We start from the raw sequence: 8,219 nt of genomic DNA, 5'->3' as shown, positions 1-8,219 counted from the left end.
AGAAGGGCCCCGTGTCTTCGCATATTCTGTTCCCCCCGCCAGCCCTGCTTTTCTAGGCAGACTCCTCTGAATCCTGGGTCCCTCTAGGCTTAATTAAGTCTCTCCCTCTCTGTGAAGTAGGACCGTGTTGCAGGAAAGGTACGTGGTCAAGAGTCCACCAAAGGGAAACTGAGCCCAAGAAGGGAGAAGCAACGAGTCCAGGATCCCAGGGGTGCAGAGGGCGAGCTAGGATTCCAACGCGGCTCCACCGCTCCTCCTGACGCCTCTCCAGGCAGCACTGAAGACCCTTCCCAATCTGTCCCCCGCTGGCCAAGTCCTGCACATTCAGGCCCTGACCGTCCCCACCTCGGGAAACCCCGAGCGGGAAGGCCTGCCCTTCTCTCCACCGGCCAGGTTCTTAATGACCTTGAAGGCCCCGCCTCCTACTCCTCCTTGTCCTCCCAGCCCTGTCCTCAGCCCCCAGAGCATACTGCCCGCCGGTCCGCCCAACCCCCACCCCTCGGATTCCTCTTCCCCTCCCGGGCACCGTATGTATGCTGTCCATCATTGGTCCTCTGGCCAGCTGGACCAATGTCTCCACTGAGCTCATTCCCCAACGCCACCTCCTGTCCACCCGCTTTGTGATTTCTTGCTCAGTGTCTGTCTCTCTAGATGAGGGTTCTGCCGCCAGGATGGGGTGGGAGTGGCGGGGTCTTGTTGCCTGTTTCGCCTCAGCACCCAGCACAGAACCTGGCACGGGTGTTCGGTACTTGCTGCTCCTGTGTGGCATCCATCCGTCTATCCTTCCATTCAACACATGCTTATTGAGAGCCAGGGACACAGCGATGAGAAGACAGGCAGGGCCCTGTATACACACACGAACAGAGGGACAAGTGCTAGGAGGAGCAGCAGAGCAGGGAAAGGACAACAGAGTAGGAAAATGACAGGGGAAGGCGGCAAGGGAAAGTCTCTCTGAGCAGGTGACATTTGATCAGATCTCTGAAGCAAAAGAGAAAGTGATATAAACCTCAGAGGAAAGAGTGACCCAGGGAGAGGGCACAGCAAGTGCAAAGGTCCTGAGGTGGGAATATACAGTTGGAGCAGGAGGGAGGGCAGGAATTGAGCTCAGGGAGGGATCCAGCAGGGGACATAGGCAGGACTCTTTTGACCCTGACCGAGCCGGGAGCCATTGCAGGGTTCTGGACCGAGGTGTATAGAATTTGGCCTAAGTTCTAACAGGATCACTTTGGCTGCTGCACAGAGACTGGATTCCAGGGGCCTGAGGGGGAAGCAGGAGACCCATGAGGAGGCCGCTACTCATCCACAGTGGCAGTGGACATGGTCAACTTGTTGATAAAGTTTGAAAATAGAACCAGTGCTATTTGTGGATGGATTGATGAGGGATGAGCAGGGGAGAGAGAGAATGAGAGAGAGGGAGGGGAGGAGTTAAAAATGTTCGCAAGATGGGGCGCCTGGGTGGCTCAGGGAAGTGTCCAACTCATGATTTCAGCTCAGGTTCATGAGTTTGAGCCCTGCATCCGGCTCTGCGCTGACAGCGTGGAGCCTGCTTGGGATTCTCTCTGTACCCCTCCCCTGCTCACTATCTCTCTCTCTCAAAATAAATAAAAAAGCGAAACTAAAAAAAAAAAAGTTTGCAAGGTTTGGGGCCTGAGCAAGTTCATGGAAAATGGAGATGCCATTACCCAAGAGGGGGAAGATTTGGTAGTGGGGCCGGTTTGGGGGTGACCTGCTGAGGTAGAAAGCTCAGTGGCCTTGCACTTGGAGACGTAGCAGAAAGCGCCGGCTGCATGGGTCTGTAGTTTGGGAGAGGAGTCTGAGGTGGGTGGGGGCACCTACCATACGAGTCCCCATGTCTTGCACGTAGGAGGTCCTTAGTAAATGGCTGCTGACTTGGCCTGCAGGGCCTTGTGGGGGACCCAAAACTGGCCTCTAAGAGAGGTAGACAAGGGCCCCGGGGCCAGCCACAGAGCCACACCCCATGAGGGCCACCCGCACCACTGCCGCGTTCCTTGGATGACATGGCTGGAGGGTGATCTAGGAAGGCCTCTTGGACGGGGTGTGCGAGACCCTTGGCAGAGCTGGGGCAGGTGCCAGCTTCAGCAGGAAATAGGGGAAACGGGTATGTAGAGGACGCCTCAGCAGACCCAGCAGAGCAGCGGTGCAGTGGGTGGGTGCAGGCCCTGGCTGCAGTCTGGGCCCTGTGCCCTGGGGCGAGATCCTTGATGTCCGTGTGGTGGCCTCTAAAATAGGAATGATAACCGTCCCCCCTGCATAGATTGGCGTGAGGATCAAATGAGTTCATCTAGGTAAAGTGCCCCAAATAAAATGACGGCAGATGCTCAAAAGTGTGACCTAAACCCATTAGTACTGCGTCCAAAGAAGGCGGCCTCCTCAGCCCAGGAGGACCGCCAAACAAGGGGAGAGAAGAATGTAGAAGGCCCGAGTGTGAGGTGCCCGTGGCTCAGATCGGGAGGGGAGCTTGACTCCCTCCAGGCAGTGGGGACCCGTGCAAAGTTCTGTGCCATGAGGGATATTCCATTTGGTCCCCGCTCATCCCCCGCCTGTGCTCAGCTTGACACATCCCCTCCCCTCCAGGGCCCCCCCTCCCCCGTCAACCCGCCTGCTGGGCTCAGGAGCACATCTCACGGTTACAGCTAATGTTCAGTGATCACCAACCACGCAGTCCTCACAGCAGCCCGGGGCCTGAGGTTGGTCCTATCACTGGGACGCAGACAGAAGCTGGCAGAGCTGGGATATAAAGTCCAGGATCTACACCGGCTTCCCCTGGCTCCGAGATGGACCCCGGAATCCCGTAAAGTGGCCAGGCATCAGCGGAGTGTCCAGCACTTACTGATTCTCCCAGCGGGCAAGAATCAGTAACTGGGTGGGTTCACAGGGCCAGAGACGACAAGGTGATGTGACTTGTCCAGGGCCCCACGGCTTGGGACTCCAGTTCAGATCTGTTAGACTCCAATCGCCCGCGCTGGAGGCTCAGCGGACGCGGCACGTGGGACCCTGAGCTTCCTTTAATCTGGGCCCGCGTCAGGGGTGAGGTCCCTTGTCAGGGGTGAGGTCCCTCGTTTGGAGCTCTTTCTGAGGTCTGAGATCCTTTTCGGAGGGACAGAGGAAGACAGGGGCTCCCCCTACTCCCAGGCTGCCTGGGGCTCAGCCCCAGGCCCCTTTACAGTCTGTTCCTACTGTCAGTCCTTCCAGAGAGGTTTTCCATCCCCTGAACCGCCCTGTCCCACTGGTCCTGGCCCTGCCCTGTGGAGGGGAGAATGAAGAGCAGGCTGAACTGCCTCCCCTTCACGCTTTCCTGGCCAGAAAAACCGGCAAAGGGAAATACGATGTTTGCAGACCAGGTCAGGTCCAAGGTCACTCTATAAAAATGGATTCCTGGAAAAACATAAACCAGCAATTTACCTGATGAATTTTATTGGCCTCAAAACAAACAAACACACCCCCCAAATCGACTCCATTTGAATACCGAAGGGAGATAAACCACCCCCAGTTCCTCTTTTATTGGTGAAGAACGACACACAAAAACTCAGCCAAAAGGGAACGTTCAAAGGCAGCTGCAGGTCTGATTTATTAGCCGCTTTCATTTCACAAACGCCAGCATCTCTATTAAAATAGGATGATGTCCAAAAGGTCTCTTTGCTTCAAAAAAAAAATCGTATTTAATACAGGACAAGGCTTAGTTTTCTTTCTTTTTTTTTTTTTTTTGTTTCTTAGACAAAGCTCACATGCTCCTGACTTCACGCCTGTTACTGCAGCCAGAGGGAAACTGATTTCAGAATCCATCTGATATGTCGGATTTCTTTGTGGCATCCACTTCATCGCTCAGCAGCCAGCCATGATGTCATAAGCCCATCAGATTTCCGGTAGGGGGGAAACGCTGGGGAATTGGAAAGAATGGATGTTTCTTACCAGTCAGGAAGGGGGGGGGGAAGGGGCTGGGTGTGCTTGGGAGGTGGGGGACGGGAGGCAGGCTCAATGTTTGTGATATTAAATGTCAGGCAGAAACCTGAAAAATCCAGCCACCCAGATGTTTTCTAAATATCCAGATGTCTGGCTCTGAGCAGACCATGCTCCCCCGCCCCCCGCCCCCCTGCTCCTATCCCAAGAGGCGCTCAACATTTCAGCCTTGACCTCAGGTCTGCAGCAAGTGCGTGCTGCTAGGCTGCACATCCTCAAGGCTGCCCACCCTCGGGTTTGGAATTTTTTTCTAAATCTTTACACATGGATGACAGGAGTAACTAGGTCCAGATTTTTAAAAGCTGTTGAAGCAGTGATTTGAAAAGTTCAGTCCCTGGAATTAGCTTCCACAGAACACACTACATGCCAAAAAGGAGGAGAGAAATCCCCTCGCCAACACTCAACACAAACATATGTGACTCCTAAGCCATAGGACTAAAAAACCCCAAACAAAAACCAGTGAGTCTGAGAATCAAGGACTCGAGACTGACACTGAGAAGCGGTGTGCCCGCCCCCAGGAGCACGTTTACCCCTGGAAATCAGAAAACCACCAGCTTTGTTCTTCCTGACAAAGCCCTTCGCTTCCAAAGAACAGACAGTGCCAACAAAAGCACAAGGTAGAACTAATTTACGCTGAGACTCAGGGCTTCAAGGAGTCGTAAAGTACAGAGATGGACCCGGCTTTGCCTGGGAAGCTCCCTCCCTACCCCTGGCCTTGGGGACCCCCTGGCCTAGGGGAGTCCTGCAGGCCACAGACAGAGCCCCGCCCGGACCTCAGGCACACGTGCCCACTGCTGAGGCCTATGACATCAGGGCTAATTGCTCCTGTAAATGAGCCAAGAACTGCAGGCCCCCCGGGGCCCAAACCCTGTGGGCTTCCCAGGGAACCAGGAGCAGAGGCAGCTGGGAAGGGGAATGACCTCCAATTAGGAGTGCTTGGATAACGTAAAAGCGGGTGGCCAAGGGGAGGGTGTCTAGCGGAGGGCTGGAGAAGGTGAGGGGGGGGGGGCTCAGGGATGGAGGTGGGGAGGCTCTGTGGCCTCATCTTCTAGAACAACCCCTGTGCTCTTCAGATGGGGAAATTGAGAGCTAGGAGTGGCTGAATGGCCCGCCCAAGGTCACCGGGCTAATTAGCGAGCCGGCCTGTACTGGGGAACAGAAAACAGGCCCGGCTTGGCACAGCTCTTCCCTGAATGTTATCTAATTTAATCCTCACAACACCCTGTGAGGGAAGGATTATCATTAACCTCAGTTACCAGAGCAGCCAATGGAGGCGCAGAGAGGTTAAGTAATTTGTCCAAGGTCACACAGCTTGTCATTAGCAGAACTTGGCCTGGACCTCTGAGTTTCACCAACTCCAAATCTAGTGGTCTTTCTGCTGGGTGGGGAGGTGGGGGGCAGTTAAGATTTAACTGGGAGCAGCGAATCGGATTTAAATACATATTTAAGATGCCGGTGATCCCCACAGAACAGAAGGATGTAAATCATTGCAAATTAATTTTTTAAAGCAATTCCAATTGGGAGGGCTGAGTGGGGAGGCCGCTTTTATTCTGTCCCTGCCAGAGCCCGAATAAAGCATTCTCTCTCTCTCGCTGTGCATAGAGGCAGCTCAGTCCCCGAAGTGGGGAGTAGCGGGGAGGCTAAAAGCTTTGTCGGGCATCTGTGAGAGCATCATCTGCCACAGGAAAAGTGCCAGGCACACAGGTCTACCAGAGCCAGGGGAGGGAGAAATCCACTGAGTGTTGAAACTAGGAAAAATGAAGAGTCGGTCCTTCTAAGCCTGGGTTCTATTTTCCAGGCAGGAGTTTAAAGGAACTGCGGGTAACCTGGACAGCCGGACTTGGGGTCAGGGAGGTGCTGCCCAGGGTCTAGACTGGGGGAGGGGCCGGGAGGGTGGGCAGTTACTGTGGGTGGCCCTGTCCCGTGGCCATCCCAGGGACCCTGCTGGCCACCAGCTTCTCCTGAGTAGCACTGAAAGGAAACCAAGTGTCTGAGAGCTGGGACAGAAGAGGGACTAGGTTGGTCTGAGCTCAGAGAACAGGACAGGCACCTGTGCTCAGGCCTCCCCTTTCTGCAGGTCCCGCCCTCCCAGGGCAAAGGGCTTGGAGCTTCAGCGGGCCATCACCAGACCTCCCTGCTCTCTTCCTGCCGCTTTCTTTCACTCTGTTTCTGTGAACTGCACAGGCGGTGTGGAGCCCAGGACTCGGTCCAGGGAAGGGGGAAGAGACCCTTCTGCCGTCTGGATACCGACCTGGTGGAGGTTGTTTTTTTTCCTCCTTGTGGTTTTCTGGGGAAATTCTACCCATCCTTTATTCATTGTGTCTACCGTCTGCCCCAAAAGAGGTTCAGGTCCTGCGTTGGTGACACTTACATCTGATGGAGGGAAACAAACATCAACCCAATAATGACATAAAAATGTCCATGGAGGGAGTGGTCCCCGGGCTATGACAGCCTGTCAACAGGGGAAGTGTCAGGCCAGTGAGGTCAGGGAAGGCTTCCTGCAGGAGGTGACTGGGGCCCAAGAGTTGAGGACCCTTTAATCCCTCTGACTCACTGTCTCCTCTCCAGCGAAGCCTTCCTTTATGCCCACCCAGGTGGCCTCCCGTGCTCATGCCCTATACCCCTCTGGACTATTGTTCATCATCTGTGTCCCTGCCCGGGTCTGGAAGTCCCAGACTGGGTCTGCCTTGTTCACCACTGAGTTGCCTCTGCCTGGGATGTTTGATGACTACTTGTCGATCAATCAGTAAACAAACAAACAAACGACATGTGTAAAGGACAGGCGTGGAGGAATCACAGAGACTAGGAGGGTGGAGGAGTAAGAACGGGGGCAAAGTCCCCAGGGAGGACTGGGAGATGGGACTGAGCCACCCCAAGAGCCACCCTGAGTGTGCTCTTCACTCCTCTGGGGTTCTGCCTTTCCTCTGTGGCAGGACTGGGTTGGGGTGTCCTTCTTCCCCTACAGGACACTGTCACACAGGTTCTCTGCCCCACTTGATCTGCCCCAGGCACGGCACCCTTGGGGACCAGGTAGTGGGGGAACCGCATCCCAGGCCAGTACTCCTTCCCTCACCTGGTGCTGAGGGGCCACCCAGAGCCACGGACAGCCAGTGGGAGGCAGATCCGGAGTCCCAATCCTGCCTACCCCCCACCCCCAAGTCCCATCTGCAGCCAGCACTACCACGCCTTTCTCTTCACTGAGGCAGAAGTGAAGGAGGGAAGGAGCTGGGCTCCCGGCTTGGACCAGACCGGGTTTGAGTCCCCTCAGCGACTGTCGTGTGTCGGCAAGCTGGCCTCTGCCCCTCAGATTCCTCCCAGGTGACATGGAGAGACCCAGGCTCCGGCGGGCACAGCGCGGGCGTTTCGAGAACCTGTCTGAAAGGCTCCAAGTCAATCTCCTCTCGTTTCCTTCCAGCGCTCAGTTCAGTTAGTCCTTCCCCACCCCCGCCACCGCCCCCTCCCACCCCGCTGCGGCGGTGGGGGCTGGGGTGTGGGGGTCCCCCCGCGGCGGCAGCGCGCCCCGGCCCCAGCGCCCAGCACCTGGCGCCCGCCCCGCGCACTCCTGCAAACTTTCCGCCGCGGCCTCCTGCGCGCATCTACACCTGCAGGCGGCCTGGGGGTCGCCTCCTGCCCCCGGGTCGCTGGAGGCTGTCCCGGTCACAGTCCGCGTCTCCACGGTCTCACCGCCGCCCGCGATTTGCGCTGACTGCCCATCTCAGCCTTGACTATGTCGGGACTTCGGAGGCGCCCCAGTCGCACCGCCTGCGCCCTTCGAAACCGCCACGGCAGCCCCCGGGTCCCGGAGGGCTCCCCGGCTCGGGGGCCGCGTCCACGCCGTCTCGGGGATGCCTCAGCGCCCGGGCCGAGTCTACACCGCTCAAGGTTCACGAGGCTCAGAGCGCGCCCTGGGGCACAGACCCCGCGACAGCCGCTCAGTGAGCGCGGTGGTGCCGCGATGTCTCCCAGGACCCCCAGGTCCCGTGAAGCCGGCCGGGGGCTTCTTACCTTGCCCGCGCGCTCACGCTCCTGTCCTGGCCGTGCGGTCCCTTCCCCACATTTTGCAATATTGTCGACAGCGAAAGAAAATATTGTAAATCCTCTCCCGGCCACGTGGCTGTCCCCCCAATCTCCCCGCTTTCCTCTCCTTTCGGTCGTTAGGACAATACTCGGCCCCAGCGGCCGGTCGCTGGCCAGGGGGCTCCAGGCAGGCGCGGCTGGCCGCGGCGGGGCGGGGCCTGGGC

General features: G+C 57.0%; 1 long non-coding RNA gene across 1 annotated transcript; it reads right to left on the bottom strand.

The window, feature by feature from the left end:
* Positions 1-3,418: 3,418 nt before the first annotated feature.
* On the bottom strand, positions 3,419-8,202 carry LOC115304228. The gene is made up of 4 exons (XR_003914349.1): positions 7,984-8,202; positions 7,052-7,353; positions 6,230-6,351; positions 3,419-3,898 (listed from the first exon to the last, which is right to left on the bottom strand). It is a non-coding gene; the product is annotated as an uncharacterized LOC115304228 (long non-coding RNA).
* Between the last annotated feature and the right edge of the window lie 17 nt (positions 8,203-8,219).

The sequence above is a fragment of the Suricata suricatta genome, chromosome 10, assembly GCF_006229205.1.
Source record: "Suricata suricatta isolate VVHF042 chromosome 10, meerkat_22Aug2017_6uvM2_HiC, whole genome shotgun sequence".
Lineage (NCBI taxonomy): Eukaryota > Metazoa > Chordata > Mammalia > Carnivora > Herpestidae > Suricata > Suricata suricatta.
This window is presented reverse-complemented; position numbering and strand designations above follow the sequence as displayed.